The sequence below is a fragment of the Podarcis erhardii genome (genome assembly GCF_964252035.2).
Source record: "Podarcis erhardii genome assembly, chromosome: 3".
Classification (NCBI taxonomy): domain Eukaryota; kingdom Metazoa; phylum Chordata; class Lepidosauria; order Squamata; family Lacertidae; genus Podarcis; species Podarcis erhardii.
The window spans coordinates 30,728,512-30,743,076 of record NC_138507.1 but is presented as its reverse complement, the minus strand read 5'-3'; the positions used below and the strand labels follow the sequence as shown (position 1 = coordinate 30,743,076).

At 42.8% G+C, this 14,565-nt stretch overlaps 2 long non-coding RNA genes across 2 annotated transcripts in view; one reads left to right on the top strand and one right to left on the bottom strand.

Moving 5' to 3' along the window:
• Window positions 1-14,169, top strand: part of LOC309339484 — a 612,964-nt gene extending 598,795 nt beyond the window's left edge. The window contains exon 2 of the long non-coding RNA XR_014155401.1: window positions 14,048-14,169. This is a non-coding gene — a long non-coding RNA (uncharacterized lncRNA). The remainder of the gene's footprint in view (window positions 1-14,047) is intronic.
• Window positions 7,242-10,596, bottom strand: LOC309339443. Its single transcript, XR_014155356.1, has 3 exons — window positions 9,921-10,596; window positions 9,256-9,389; window positions 7,242-7,764 (listed from the first exon to the last, which is right to left on the bottom strand). It is a non-coding gene; the product is annotated as an uncharacterized lncRNA (long non-coding RNA).
• Window positions 14,170-14,565: the final 396 nt, after the last annotated feature.

Here is a 14,565-nt window from a genome sequence, read left to right as displayed (position 1 = left end):
GTTTGAGAAATAATGCCCTAGAGGCATGACTTTAGAGTTCCTGTGTCCCTTGCTGAGGCTCAGGACCTGAGATTTGATATCCACCAGCCAAACAATTTCTCCTTCCCGTTGCCTCAGTGTTTTGCCTTTTCACTTCATGTAGTTCATGTAATTCTTCATGTAGTTCTTTGAAGGCTGTGATATAGTTACCCATTCGCAGGGTTAGTGTGCATGTTGACCCAGAGACTAGTATACAAACCAAGGGGCAAACGATGTTGACCGTAGAAAGGTTAGTCCCTCCATCCATTAAATGTAGATGGGATATTGCCTTTCATGGGAATGTGCAGGACCAATACACAAAGACTAAACTGCAGTTTGGCACTACATCATTCACCACAGACATAGAATGGTGTGCACCATTATTATTATTATTATTATTATTATTATTATTATTATAACCAAGCAAGCCGCAGAAGGGCTTGAGAGTAGGAACGGAAATGAAGAATTAGACTTCAGACTAATTCCATTCATGCAAATGGATGTTGTAAATATAATTCACCACAATACAGTGGTGCCCCGCAAGACGAATGCCTTGCAAGACCGAAAATCCGCTAGACGAAAGGGTTTTCCGTTTTGGAGGCGCTTCGCAAAACGAATTTCCCTATGGGCTTGCTTTGCAAGACGAAAATGTCTTGCGAGTTCCTGCGGTTTTTTCCCCCTTTTCCCCCCTTTTCCTAAGCTGCTAAGCCGCTTATCAGCTGATCCGCTGATAAGCCGCTTAACAGCTGATCCGCTGATAAGCCGCTTAACAGCTGATCGCTAAAAGCCGCTAAACCGCTAATAGCGCTAATCCGCTAAGCTGTCAATGGTCTTGCTTCGCAAGACGAAAAAACCGCTATACGAAGAGCCTCACGGAACGGATTAATTTCGTCTTGCGAGGCACCACTGTATGTTTCATTCCTCCTCAGTGCAGGTCTCCTAATTTACAGAGGACACTCCTCTGACTGAAGGAGTCCTCTGTTTGAAGGGCTGTGTGGCCCAAATCCAATGTAAAGATAAAAAACCTTTGTAAATGGTTGTGGCGATTTAGCATTCGGTAGGAGGAAAAGAGACTTAAGGAACAGGCACAAGCCTCATTATGAAGAATTCCCTCCCCAATTCCTCTAGAATGATTCACAATCTGGGCAGAAAATGGTGACTGATAGTTGATGGCAACTGAGTGGATCTCAGCTACTGCCTGAGGCGCCAGAATTAAGTTTTAAAACGTTAAGGATAGAAAGGCTGCTGCTGCTGCTGCCACCACTACCACCTCTATGGTAGGCCCCATCCCTACAAATGTTTGAGGAATTTCTTTCCAGAAAGGACACTCCCCTGGTTTCAGAAACCCTGCATTTCACTCCACCAGCTTCCAATTCCAACTTTCGGCTCAGCTCGGCAGACCCAAAAACTTGCCCTGTTTTTCTCGGTGAAATGCTGGTGGCTATGTGCTCTTTCTCAGCCTCACTTGCCTCACAGTGTTGTCTTGAGGATAAAGCAAGGAAAAACCCAGTGCATACCAACCTCAGCAACTTGGATACAAATGCGATGAAAAATACTTCCATTCACAGCCAGTGGGTGCCTTCTCCCTTATCCTGTGATTATAAAGCCACACAGTATACTTGAACTATAACATGCAAACATGGCCCTCGGTTCTTAGGATTCTTCCACCACAAAAGCTCCACTATTTGGAAAATGAACGACTCCATTGTGAGCTGCTGTATAATGAGGTGGCCAGCAGCTGCTTCCACCCATGTGAAAAATGACTCAGCTGAGTTTCACTGATGTATATAAATGTCTGGGGTGGGACAACGAGACTCAGTTAAAGATCATTCTCACTTTCATGAACTCTCTCTCACACACTCACACACATCACTGATAGCCTGCTGTCTCTCTCCAGCTGCCCCAAAATAGTATGTCCTGAAAATATTTCCTATGGTCCATGTTCTGGAAAATGCTAAGAAGTATAGTCAAAGGACACTATGGAAAGAGAAGTCAGTGCTGGAAATTGGGGCCCTCTGGGTAGTTTTGTGGAATTCCTCATCCGTCTTTTCCATATATGTGAAGAGAAGCCTGCTTAAACTCCTCTGCGGTGATTGTTTTAAAAAGAAACTAGGTGTCAATCAATTTCAACATACCTCAAAATGAACCTGTTCCAATTCATGCTTCTCCCTTTACAAAATGAACCAGTTTTGTTCCTGTTCAGTTCACAGTTCACTCAAACCACCTTCGGCAAATTTTCTCAGCATTCAGAATGTTACAAGCCGCTGTGCTAAAGTGCAAAGCATATTTAAGAAGACAAAGGAAACATTTTTAAAAAAACAACACACGGTGAAATGTAAATTGTTTATTTCCCCCCAGCAACTATCTTTAAGTTTAAAGAGTGAAAAATACATGAAGGGGAAAGAACTTGAAGATGAAAGTTCTACCCCAAAATGAACTTAATTCATATTCCGTTCACCTGGCAATTATGGGAACTACTTTCAGGTGTAGGTAAGATATTTCGGTCAACTTTCTTGAACCAAAATAGTTTATTCCAAAGCTTTGTCTTGTTCTCAATCCACATGTTCTCAGTCCAAAGGGTTGTCCAGTACAAATCCAGTTTAAACATAAAGAACAATAAGAAGGTAAGGTTTCAGAAGTTAAGTACCTGGACAGATGAATGAGTAGCAGTCATCTGGTCACAGTTTACCCTACTTTGGAGATATGCATTGCATTTCTATTTAAATTAAAGTACAGTGGTACCTCAGGTTACATACGCTTCAGGTTACATATGCTTCAGGTTACAGACTCCACTAACCCAGAAATATTACCTCAGGTTAAGAACTTTGCTTCAGGATGAGAACAGAAATTGCGCGGTGGCGGCACAGCGGCAGCAGGAGGCCCCATTAGCTAACGTGGTGCTTCAGGTTAAGAACAGTTTCAGGCTAAGTACGGACCTCCAGAACGAATTAAGTACTTAACCCGAGGTACCACTGTAGTTATTTCTAAATCTGCATCCATATCTAAATCTCAGATGTCTCTGGCTCACCATTGACCTCATTGGTGGGGGGAGGGGACTATAAGTATACTATAAAGACATTAGACATCAGGCAGGTACCATCCCTGCTCAGATTTGGCCTATTGAAATCAATGAAGTTAGCCATATACACTAACATTACCAGTGGGTCTGCACAGATCATGCTCAGCTCTAAAGATTTTTAAATATATAATAAATTTATGATTTTTAAAAGGGTTTTTTGTTGTTAAAAATAACTGAATGGTATTTCTTCTCTTTTATGGTATTTGCATGTTCTTTGTGATGTTTTCTTTCTGGGCTGTTTTCTGAAGAGAAATAACCAAATGTAAAAGCATCAATCAATCTCCCCCCTTTCCCTGTGCCCATTTCTTAAAATGGGAAATTTTGGAAATGGAAGTTCCCAAATCTGGTTCTTTTTTGCTTGCTGTGTGGGCTTTGTGGGTTTTTGGCTCAGAGCCACATTTCTGAAATTCTTTGAATGGTAAAGCAAGTTCAAAAAAAATATACATGTGACATGGTCTCATACAATCAACAAAAACTGGCCACCAAGTACATTGGAAAAGAAATTACCAAGAAATACTAAAAAGATTTGTTGACTGGGCAGGTGACCTGTGTACACTGAGATTACAGAAAAAAAGAGAAAAGCCTTTTCATTTACTCTTAATATAGCATCCTCATCCTGTTGCTTTGGCACTGACATAGATTAATACTTTGTTTTCCTCTCAGGAGCTGGGTTAAATCCTGCTTAGTCTTTGTGAGAAACAGACTTTGTGATTTTTTTAAATATACCATTCTCGCTTACCAGTTTGATGCATATATATATGGATTCCAAAAGTGTAGCAGGAGTTCTGCAGCCTTCATACAATATTTTTTGAATATTCTTTGGTATTCGAACAATGTGTTTCAAAGTCCTTATTCGCTTTCCCGAGGGAATGATGTAGACCATGTCTATTTCCTTCTTTATGGATGCTTTTAGAAACAACAACCACGATTTGAATGAGGATGACTAAATGCAAAAGATGACATGTCTTTTGTACTTTCATAGTAGCGTTGGAAGAAAAACAATAAGTGGAAGCAATCACTCCTTCTCGTCTGAAGGCTGGGGCCAGGCGATCCTTGGTTTTCAACATTGTGATATATCACCAGCTAAACATTGCGATTTACCATTATATCACGATGTCTGAAATAAGGATGGAGCTATGCAGAGGCATCAGCTGGCTTCACTGTGTTCCCCACGTTGTGATTTTTGCATAGCACACGGACATCATGATTCATGATATATTGCCAAGTCAAAAATTATGAAACCAATATTACAATACAGACTTCAAACCGGTTTTGGACAATATTGCAATACATCTCCTAGCTAGCCCTACTGCAGCCATATATGACACAGCATGTGTCTGGGTAGTGTGTAATCCCCCCCCCCAAAAAAAATGCTTCATTCTTTGGCCATTTAATGGATATGGTGATGGACTTTAGGGTATAACTGAATCACTTTTTGGAGTGATCTGTTCTGCATGGCTTCAGAGTTTTCTTCCATGGACTTGCTGGCAGTCATTCAAGCAAGAAATTCCCAGCCACCCAGGCTGTAATCTGAAATGGAAAAGTAGTGGAAGGAGAGGGGTTTCTTAACAGTCACTCCTCCCCCAAGTTGGTTTTACCCCTAGGAGGGGGGAAGAAATGTGGATGATGTGTCATCAAGGGATACGCAACATGGTATTGTTGGTCTACAGCTCCTATGATCACTGTCCATTTGCTATGCTGGCTGGGGCTCGATGGAAAATGGAGTGAAACAACATCAGGAAGCTTTTAGGAAAGTTTTTAATGTTTAACAGACCACTGTATTTTAATACTTTGTTGGAAGCCGCCCAGAGTGGCTGGGGAAACCCAACCAGATGGGTGGGGTATAAGTAATAAATTATTATTATTATTATTATTATTATTATTATTATTATTATTATTATTATGCCCATCACCCATCCAAGCTGATGGGCTCCGCCCCAATGGACGTAAGGTTTTTCTCTGCTCAGAACTGGCAGTCCTCTATGCAGGGACTGTGGGGACACTCTCTGTGCATGTATTTTGAGGGCAATGTGCATTGGTGCACTTGGTTAACTGGAAGCACTTCTTATTCATCGCAGGCAACCAGGCAAGTGCCTCATTAAAGGTGTCACACAGACCAGAGGCAGATTTAGGGCAGCGTGACCAGTTCCTCTGCAGGAGGGTGCAGAAGCCAACGAGGCACCTTCCAACCTCCTTCCCAAACCCTAGCAAGTGCTGGGCTTTGGGAAGGAGGCATGAGGACTATGACAGGGTCCTAGAGTCTTCCTTCCTCCTGCTCAAAGCCTAGCTTTTGGAAGGAGATGGGAGGGCACTAGGGGCCTACCAGAGCCTCATGCCTCCTTCCCAAAGCCCGGCACCTCGCTTAGCTGGCTTTGGGAAGGCAGCGCAAGGGCTGGGTGGATGTTTGTCAAATTTTGGTCTCGTATAGAGGACCATATTACCAAGGTCCACCCCAGCTCAAACCCAGAGTAACAATCTTCATGCATGAAATGTTTCCATCGACTTCAGTTACACAGGGGTGTAAGCAGAACAATCCATCCATATTTGTGGTATTAATTCAAACCCCCAAGAAGTCCATGAGAGACAGAAGACCAAAAAAAAAAAAATGAGTTCAACATAAGCTCCACAAGCACAGATATTGCATAGTTCCCAAAAGTGAATCCTGATTCAGATATTTAAATGTGGTATATGCACCCTAAGAATTACCATTATTCATTTCAGGAACTCAAATGTCAAGTGGCTTCAATCAGAACAGCCTACTTACATTCATGCCCCCTTGATGCACAAACCATTCATCCAAAAATGTATCTAAGTTTGTGTTTGTTCTGGAAGAACGCAAAAGGCTTTGAGGCGCATACAGAGATATATTTCACAACCATTCTGCATATGCGTACACGCACAATAATCTGTGGATAGTGGTACCAAAACATCAGAAACTCACAGATATTTATTTTGGCTTTTTTATTTATTTAAAAAGTGATTAGCTTCAGCCAGGCCTGTGCAGAGTTTGTCTGAGGCCCAGGGTGGGAGTCTTGGCCATGAGAGCCAAGATTGTGGCATCGCTGCCCGATCCAATCTGACGCTACACGCCAGTATGCAGTAAAGCAGGTCCAGATTTTACTATCAAAGGCTTGCACTAAGTCCCTGATTGGTTGGGAGGAAAAGGGCATTCTTGCAATGACAACATAAGCCTAGTAGCAGGCCGCAGTGGAGCCCCCCGGCCAGCTTAGCTCTCCAAGGCCCTGAGCAAGTGTTCCCAGTTGCCCCCATTCTCATACCCTCCAACATGTTCAGTCCCCAAACCAGGGCACGATTCTTTCCAGCCATGCTCCCATGTGAGTCACATGACCTGCGCAAGATCCCAGAGCTTTTCGGGATCATACTCTCACGACACCCAAAAACACACGCCTTTGGCTAATTTAACAATTTATGGCCTTTAAAACTGGGCAGTGGTATTGTTGTTGTTTGTTACTATGCTACGTATGTATTTTTTGTGTTTTTATACTGTAAACTGCCCTGTGATCCTCGGATGAAGAGTGGCATAGAAATTTAATAAATAATAATAACATACTAAAACAAATTAAAATTACCTCCACTTTCTAAGCACCTGGGTAGGCTTGTATACAGTACAGATGGGTTCTCTAACTAAAATAGTGGGCGGTTAACACTTTTGCTTTCCTCTCAAAACTTGCCTTTTGCTCCTTAAAATTGCAATTTTTGGGGGGTGGGGTAAAGAAAATTAAATGTCCACACTACTTTCCAATCAAATTCCCAAAGTTAATTTTAAAAAAAACCCAACAAACTGTCAAAAACATCACACAGAAACAAAAAATATTTTATTGTATCTTATTGTTGGTTGTTTTAATATTATTGTCATCTGCCCAAGGATTTTAATGAAGAGTGAGAAATACATACATACAGTGCTTTTTTTCTTTAAAAAATGTTTAGGGGTACTCTCATTTTGACTCAAGAAAGTCATCATTTTATAGTACAAATCGGGGGAAATAAATACAGTAAATGGACAAAAGTACAAAGATTCACAAAATGTTTAGGGGTATGTGTATCCCTGTGTCCCCCCAGAAAAAAAGCACTACACACACACACACACACACACACACACACACGTACATACATAAATACGTACGTACATACATATCATTCCTAAAAGAAGGAGCTCCTTAAAAATGGATTTTTGTCCAAAAGCTCGATGAAAAGAAAAATAAATACATCTTGCCTCTGGAAAGACAATAAGAATAGTTTCATGGTCGTTCTAAGGGAAGCGTCATTTTTGTGATTCTCTATCACTGGGATGGCATCCCCACCCCACCCCTCTCATAGCTTGTACAGGTACATATTTTCCTCGTAGGCTCCATCTATTCACAATTGGACAGTCTGTCCAGTCTCTTTGAGATGCATCTGAGCACTTAGTGATGGGAAAATGCTTTTTAAAAATTCTTATAGTGGAAAGCCATTTCCCACCCACGTTCCGTTTTGAGTCCAAATGAATGAGGAAGAAGAGGATCAGCGTAATATTCACGATGTGCAGTGCCAGGGATTTCCACCCACACGCTACTTTTGCTGATGACGCAGGCAAAATTGGCACTGTTCCTGTCTGGCACAAATTTCAAAACTACAACTGCATATAGGGTTTGCGCCTGCAGCAGTTCCTGCATGGTGGCATAAAGGAGGCACAGGTCAGATGGTGGTCAGGATGTACAATTATTAAAATCAAGTTCCAGTCAGCATTGGCCTAGGACAGTGGTTTTTAACCAGTGTGCCGTGGCACCCTGGGGTGCCTTGAATGATGGGCAGGGGTGTCGTGGGTAACACTGGCCTCTGTCCCTCTTTCCTTCTCTCCCTCCTCTGATGCCCTCTCATGTCTTTGCCTCCCGAAGGCTTGTGTGGCTGTTTGTTGCAACAGCTCCCCAGGCGAATGGTGCCTCTGGGGCTGGTCAGGGGGTGCTGGTTGCCCGAAGCTGAGGCGGCCTCAGAGTAAGCAAGGAAGTGGGTGAGGGAGCCCAGCCAGCCAGCCCTCCAGCCCTTGCTGTTGGGAATGGACAGACTAGTGGGAGGCCAGGCAGGCAGTCACTGCACTGGCCTTTCCTGGGCTTGCTGTGTGCAAGGCTTGCCTGGGAGCTGAGTGCCTGGCGCTGAAGGAGAATCTTTCCCCTGTGCAGGCCTCATGTCGACCTTTGGCCAGTCTTCATTGGGTCACTAAGACTGGGGGCATCCTCTTCCCAGGCCCCTGTGGGGCAGCATGAGGCCAGGCCCCTGTGGGGCAGCATGAGGCAGCACTTCTCTTTGGGGCAATGGGGTGTGCCACAGAAAGAATGTAGTTGGTCAAGGGTGCCATGGACTCAAAAAGGTTGAAAATCTCTGGCCTAGGATAAACTTGTGGTACCAGCATGCTCTGCTAACAGTTACAGAACTAGATCTTGATACACATTCTTTCCAGTAACTGTAGCCTTAGTAATGATGGGTCTGAGATGTAGAAAGTGTAGCTGACATCTGAGGCTCCATTCTTTCCATTTTTCAAGTATATATTGCTTTTCCTAAGAGCACAGGCTCATCATCATCCAGTAGATTGACTGAAGTTGTGCAATTAATGAGTTGCATTCACTGCCAGTTTATACAGCTGGGTTCCTGTTATACATTTGCTCAAGTGCTCAAGTTAATGGTTTTTAGCTAATGCACCCTTGGAGAAGGAAAAATGGGGATTTTGGGGCCTGTTTCAGACTGACTGCACAGTCAGGTTTTAGATTTGGGAAACCCATTCCTTCACTATAAGGATGGGCAAATCAATTTTGGTTTCTCTCGGTTACTCATTTTTCTAATCAAGTTCAGTCGACCACATTTCTGCATCAGTTTGTGATTTTAAAAATAAATAAATGCCTTCATGAAAATGCACAAGTTTTTTACTGCACATTTCCCCTAATGTACACATTTTGAATCTGATTCTCCCCAATATACAAATTGTTTCAAGATTTCCCCCTAATATAATCACTTTTTTCAGCAACAGATGCATTTATTTATTTTTTGCATACATCCCTTTAATAAATACACTTCTGTACTAAGCTGCAAATTTCAGATAAGTGCAAATTTCAGAGGATAGCTGTGTTTCAGGTCATGGATCATTTCAAGAGGTGTGAATTAGTTACCTGAAGCAACCTGAAGCAATTTTCTCCTTCAGGCTTAGTCACTAACACACCGCTGTCATCTGATGATGTCTATAGGGGTTCCAATTAGCTTGTTCTATCCGCTCTGGAGGTGATGTGCTGAGAAACATAGTCTACTGCTGATGGGAAGAAGGAGAAACAACAACAACCTGAAGATTTAAAACAAACATAGTATTGTGTTATAGCAAGATACAACCCCTTAATGCCATCACCAACTGCCACATTCAGGTTGAATGAACAATACAAGACAACACCCAAAACCGAGTGAGTTCTTAACTTTGCAGTTTTTAATGACTGATTCCACCATCAGAATTACCCCTCCTTGTCCAATGTTCCCATAGACTGTGTGCTTTAAAAAGAAATAAACTAAGACACAAACATTTAATTCATATATATTTTCATCTTTCCCTAAAGATCAGGAAAGTAGACTTGCAAACTTGTTGTATTTCACGGGTGTATATCATTCAACATATGAGCCACTTTATTTAAATCCACGAAGGCTGCAGTCCTAAGGCTCAAAGGGCTGTTGACATTGCTTTGCTCATTGCCCTGCTGGACTGCCTAGAGGAGACCAGTTTTTTCTTTCCCCACATTTCTTTTGTACACAATTTCCTTCCTATTCAAACTAATAAACAAGATTGAATCACCTCAGCTCCTGGTCCAGTGTGATTTCCTTCCTGGTTTGTGGGAACTAAGAAGGTGTTGGAGCTTTCAGATCCATCCGGCTTCTGGTCCTCCTCTGACACAAACACACCCCTTTTAGACCCTACCAGTATCAGAGCTCTGTGGTAGTTGCCACAGGGGTGAGGAGGAACCTGACATCAGATCTACCTCTCTGAGGTCAGAGCTCTCTTTCTGATCTCAGAGCATTCCTGGAGATGCGCTCCCAGGAATTGGAGGCTCACAGAGACTTTGGAGAACTCTTTCTAAGTATTGTTTTCATCATGTGCATTCTGTACTTCAGAGCTGGAATTTTGCTCAGGAGAAAACAAATAGCACTCTTCTAAAAAGAATACAGAAAGCCATGGGTTATAGAAGATCAGAATAATATCATCAGGGGGAAAGTATTAATGAGTCATCTGTTTCCGTGAATTACCCAAGCGTTCGCTGAAAGTGGAACACTTTCAACAACAAAAATCCACATAAGGCAGGCTTCAGAAATAAATGAGGGTTATGCAAGACTGGCAGGAAATAAGCTGATGAATCCTCTAAAATAATATTGCAACATATTTTGGCTCTCACTTATTGGTTGCTGTAGGATTTTCTCCTGAGTGAGCAGCTGCTGAACCCCAGGCAGCTCCACACCATGGCTGACTTTTTAAAAGGTGTGTGTGTGTTGGGGGTGTCTTATGAACATATTTGTCAGGAAGGAGAGCTGTTGGCTAAAGGTTAGCAGTGAAAACACACACACACACACATACACACACACACACACAACTATTCCCCAGTTGCTTAAACCAAACATACTTGCAACTGGGATCTGAATTCTGCATGCCTGATCTAAATCCCCCCCCCACCTCTCTCTCTCTCTCTTCTGAGCATTTAAATTTCACTCTAAAATAAAGAGTTACTTGTCATGCAAGAAACAGAAGTCCAAGGGAACTAGTTAAAGTGCAATGAAATGTGTAGAAAAACTCCTAATGCATTTTGAATTAGATCCTCCCTCCCATTCCCAGTGTGGCTTCATCCATACCCTTCAACATTTCTTTGAGGAAAATACAGTGGTACCTCGGGTTACATACGCTTCAGGTTACAGACTCCGCTAACCCAGAAATTGTGCTTCAGGTTAAGAACTTTGCATCAGGATGAGAACAGAAATTGTGCTCCGGTGGCGTGGCGGCAGCAGGAGGCCCCATTAGCTAAAGTGGTGCTTCAGATTAAGAACAGTTTCAGGTTAAGAACGGACCTCCGGAACGAATTAAGTACTTAACCTGAGGTACCACTGTAGAGATATACCCTCCAGCATTCCTCTGATGAAAGTAGGAATATCCAATGCTATTTTTCTTGATAAAGAGGTGCCAGAACTCACCATGAACACCTCGCTTGTTCTCCTATAATGGCAATGGTACCCACCTGAGAGGTACCGAAGGTGAGTTCTGGTGAGTTCTGGCGGGGGGGGGGTGGAGCCCTGGGGATGTCCTATTCCATACGCTCCAACATTTCTCCAATGAAAATAGGGACATCCTAAGGAAAAGCAGGACATTCCAGGATCAAATTAGAAACCAGGACGGCTTCCATAAATCCAGGGCTGTCCCTGGAAAATAGGGACACTTAGAGAGTCTGGCTTCATTACTTGCATATAGAATAAATCATTCCCAAAATAGCACACGAGCTTTTCAGTTCTCCAGAACTCTTCATCAGGCTAGATAAGTTGGAGGAGGGGGAAAGTTGACTGATGCTGCAGCCCATAGAGTCAACATTTAGTCACAGTCTTGCAATGGAATGTGGCACGAGGTAGCAAACATTTAACTTATTTATTACATTTTATTTAAATTTACAGACTACCCTGTGCCATAAAGCAATCGATTAAAACATAATTAGGGGGTGGCCACTAGGGGCGCATCAGAAGATGGCTGACAGTAACATCTCTCTGACCCACACAAGGTAATTAAGAGGCTGTGATGGGAGTAAACAGCCTCCTGGGCCCCCCCAAGGGTGTGGGAGGACTGCCCTTGCCTGCTGTGCCCTATACCACCCCCCAAATTTTGTGGGGTGGGGGCACTAGGCTAAAGCCCTTGTGTGGATATCGGCGCTCCTGGGCGCTGTCTCTGATCTGTGCCCCTAGCTGCAGGAACTTCAAAAGAAACAATTAGAAGGAAACTAATGCGCATATTTCAAGGAAGAAGGGGGAATAAAGACTGCTAACTGAAGAGATCTCTGATAAACAAGACGGGTCGGAGGAACAAGAATAAATCATGAGAAGACACACTAAGGCTCGGTATGTTCGGCAACGGGACTGGATGGGGAGGGGGAAAAAACTTTCCTTTCTCTTCTTTATGTGATTAACCAAGAATCCCCCCCCCCCCACAAGTCACAAGTCAGAAATGCCATTTAAATGACTTAAGCTGTGGATTTAAGACTGTGTGGAAGATAACTTTCTAACCAAAGCATGTTTTAAGAAGACCGTGGAAAGCATAAGAGCTTTGGAATGACGCAGCAAAAAATATCGTCGCCATCTTGGCAAGTTCCGTCGAAGGATTTATGTCTGGGAGGAGGTAAGATCTGTTTTCATGTTGTGGGTGAGCCTCCTCAGTGGGACTAAAATGCGACAGACTTGCGAGGTTAATGATGGAAAGAGTGCTGTTATTTATGAAAGTGATGATATATGGAAACCAGCTTGATATGATGACTGGACGAACGGAAAAATTCACACAGGATTATAATTGGTGTTTACCTGCTTAAGGAGATTATCAGAAGAGATCATAAAGAAAAAAAGAAAAATAATAAGAACAAGATGAGATGTGGAAACAGCAAGATAAGACTGGATAGAATTATGAACATTATTTGGACAGATTTGTGGATATTAATGCAGCAGCAAGATGATGATCGGAATCCCCCTTCGGAACTTGAAATATGGGTCACCCCAACAAAAATTTAAAATTCGGCTTTGTAATTCGGAATTTATGTGATGTGATTTGATTTGATTTGATTTGATTGGTCGGTTAATAAAAATTATTTTTTTAAAAAAAGATTAAAACATAATTAAAACATCAGGCTAAACCAAGAAAATAACTGCGACTCCACAGCAGGTTTCCTTTGTATAAACAGTACATCTTAACGCTGATTTGGCCTATTAAATTGAAAAGGAAATCCATGCTAGGGCTTTGGGTGAGGACAACTCAAACGTTACAAAATAGTGTGTGAGCTTTTGAGTTCTACAGAACTCTTCTTCAGGAGAATAGAGGAAAATAGTTGACTGGTGCTGAAGCCATGGAGCTGGTCACATTTCTTGAGAGGAAACATGTGCCTATGAGGTCGAAAGACGAAACAAAGGAAATGGAAAGATTTATGGGAACTTGTGTCCGTTTGATGATATAACAGTGGACGATGGGTTTCGGGCAAATTGTAGCTGAATCTTATTAGTAACAGTCCCACCAACCAAGCTTCCATTGGAATTTGCTAAATCAATCATTCCATTATGTCTGATGTTGTTTTTTGAATTCCAGGAAGAACATTGCAAATCATTTCAATACCCCCAGTGCTGCCCAGTTATATTGGTTGCTCATATTCACTATTAATCATACTGTTCTGCACAGCTGGAGCCGGAGTTTATGATCTGCTGAACTGCAAATCCACTTAATTACTAGCTTCTGAGGTGGGGAGGGGGGGTAGCACAAACCTTTCACTATATTGTAGAAGGGCACTAAGAATGGGTAATGGTTGAGGGCCTGATTGCAGTTAATGGAGCTGCGTTTGAAGTCTGCAATTTCCTCTGTAAGAATTTATTCAGGCAGCCATCCTGAAGACATGGCAGACATGGGGGTAGTGGCCAATCCTAATCCCAGTCTGAGTAGACCCATTGAAATTCATAAAAAGGTAGAGGTAAAGGGACCCCTGACCATTAGGTCCAGTCATGACCGACTCTGCTTCCAGGTCATGTGGCCAGCATAACTAAGCCGCTTCTGGCGAACCAGAGCAGCACACGGAAATGCCGTTTACCTTCCCGCCGGAGCGGTTCCTATTTATCTACTTGCACTTTTCATAGACTTGACTAATTTAGATCCATTAACTTCAGTGGGTCTACTCTGAGTAGGCTAACATCAGAGACGACCAGTGCTATTTTTCTAGAAAAAGAGGTGCCAGAACTCACCATGAATGCCTCCCTTGTTCTCTTAGAATAGCAATGGCGCCCACCTGAGAGGTGCCGGAACTGTGGTCCGGTGAGTTTGGGCTGGGGGGGGGGAGCGCTGGATACGGCCCACTGTTGAATACACCACAAAGTGAGGATTTTGCATTTGTATGAGTGCTTTCTTTGACACTGGCATCAACTGGAACACACACACACACACAGAGAGAGATATCACCCCCACCATTGCAATTTTCAGTGTCCGGAATGAGGAAGGGATAAATCTCCCCTCCCTATGTGCTGTGATCCTGATAACAATTGTCCCCCTCAACAGCTGCAAATAAATAAATAAAAACAAAGCCATGGAGAAACAGAGCCAAAAAAAAACAACAAAAATGCAGTTGGCCCTTGCAGTGCAAGTTCAGTAGAAACTGGGTACAGGATTGCAGCCTCAGAGACATGCTGAGAGCAGGAACTGCCAAGACTTTTAGTCCATTTTCCTGGTT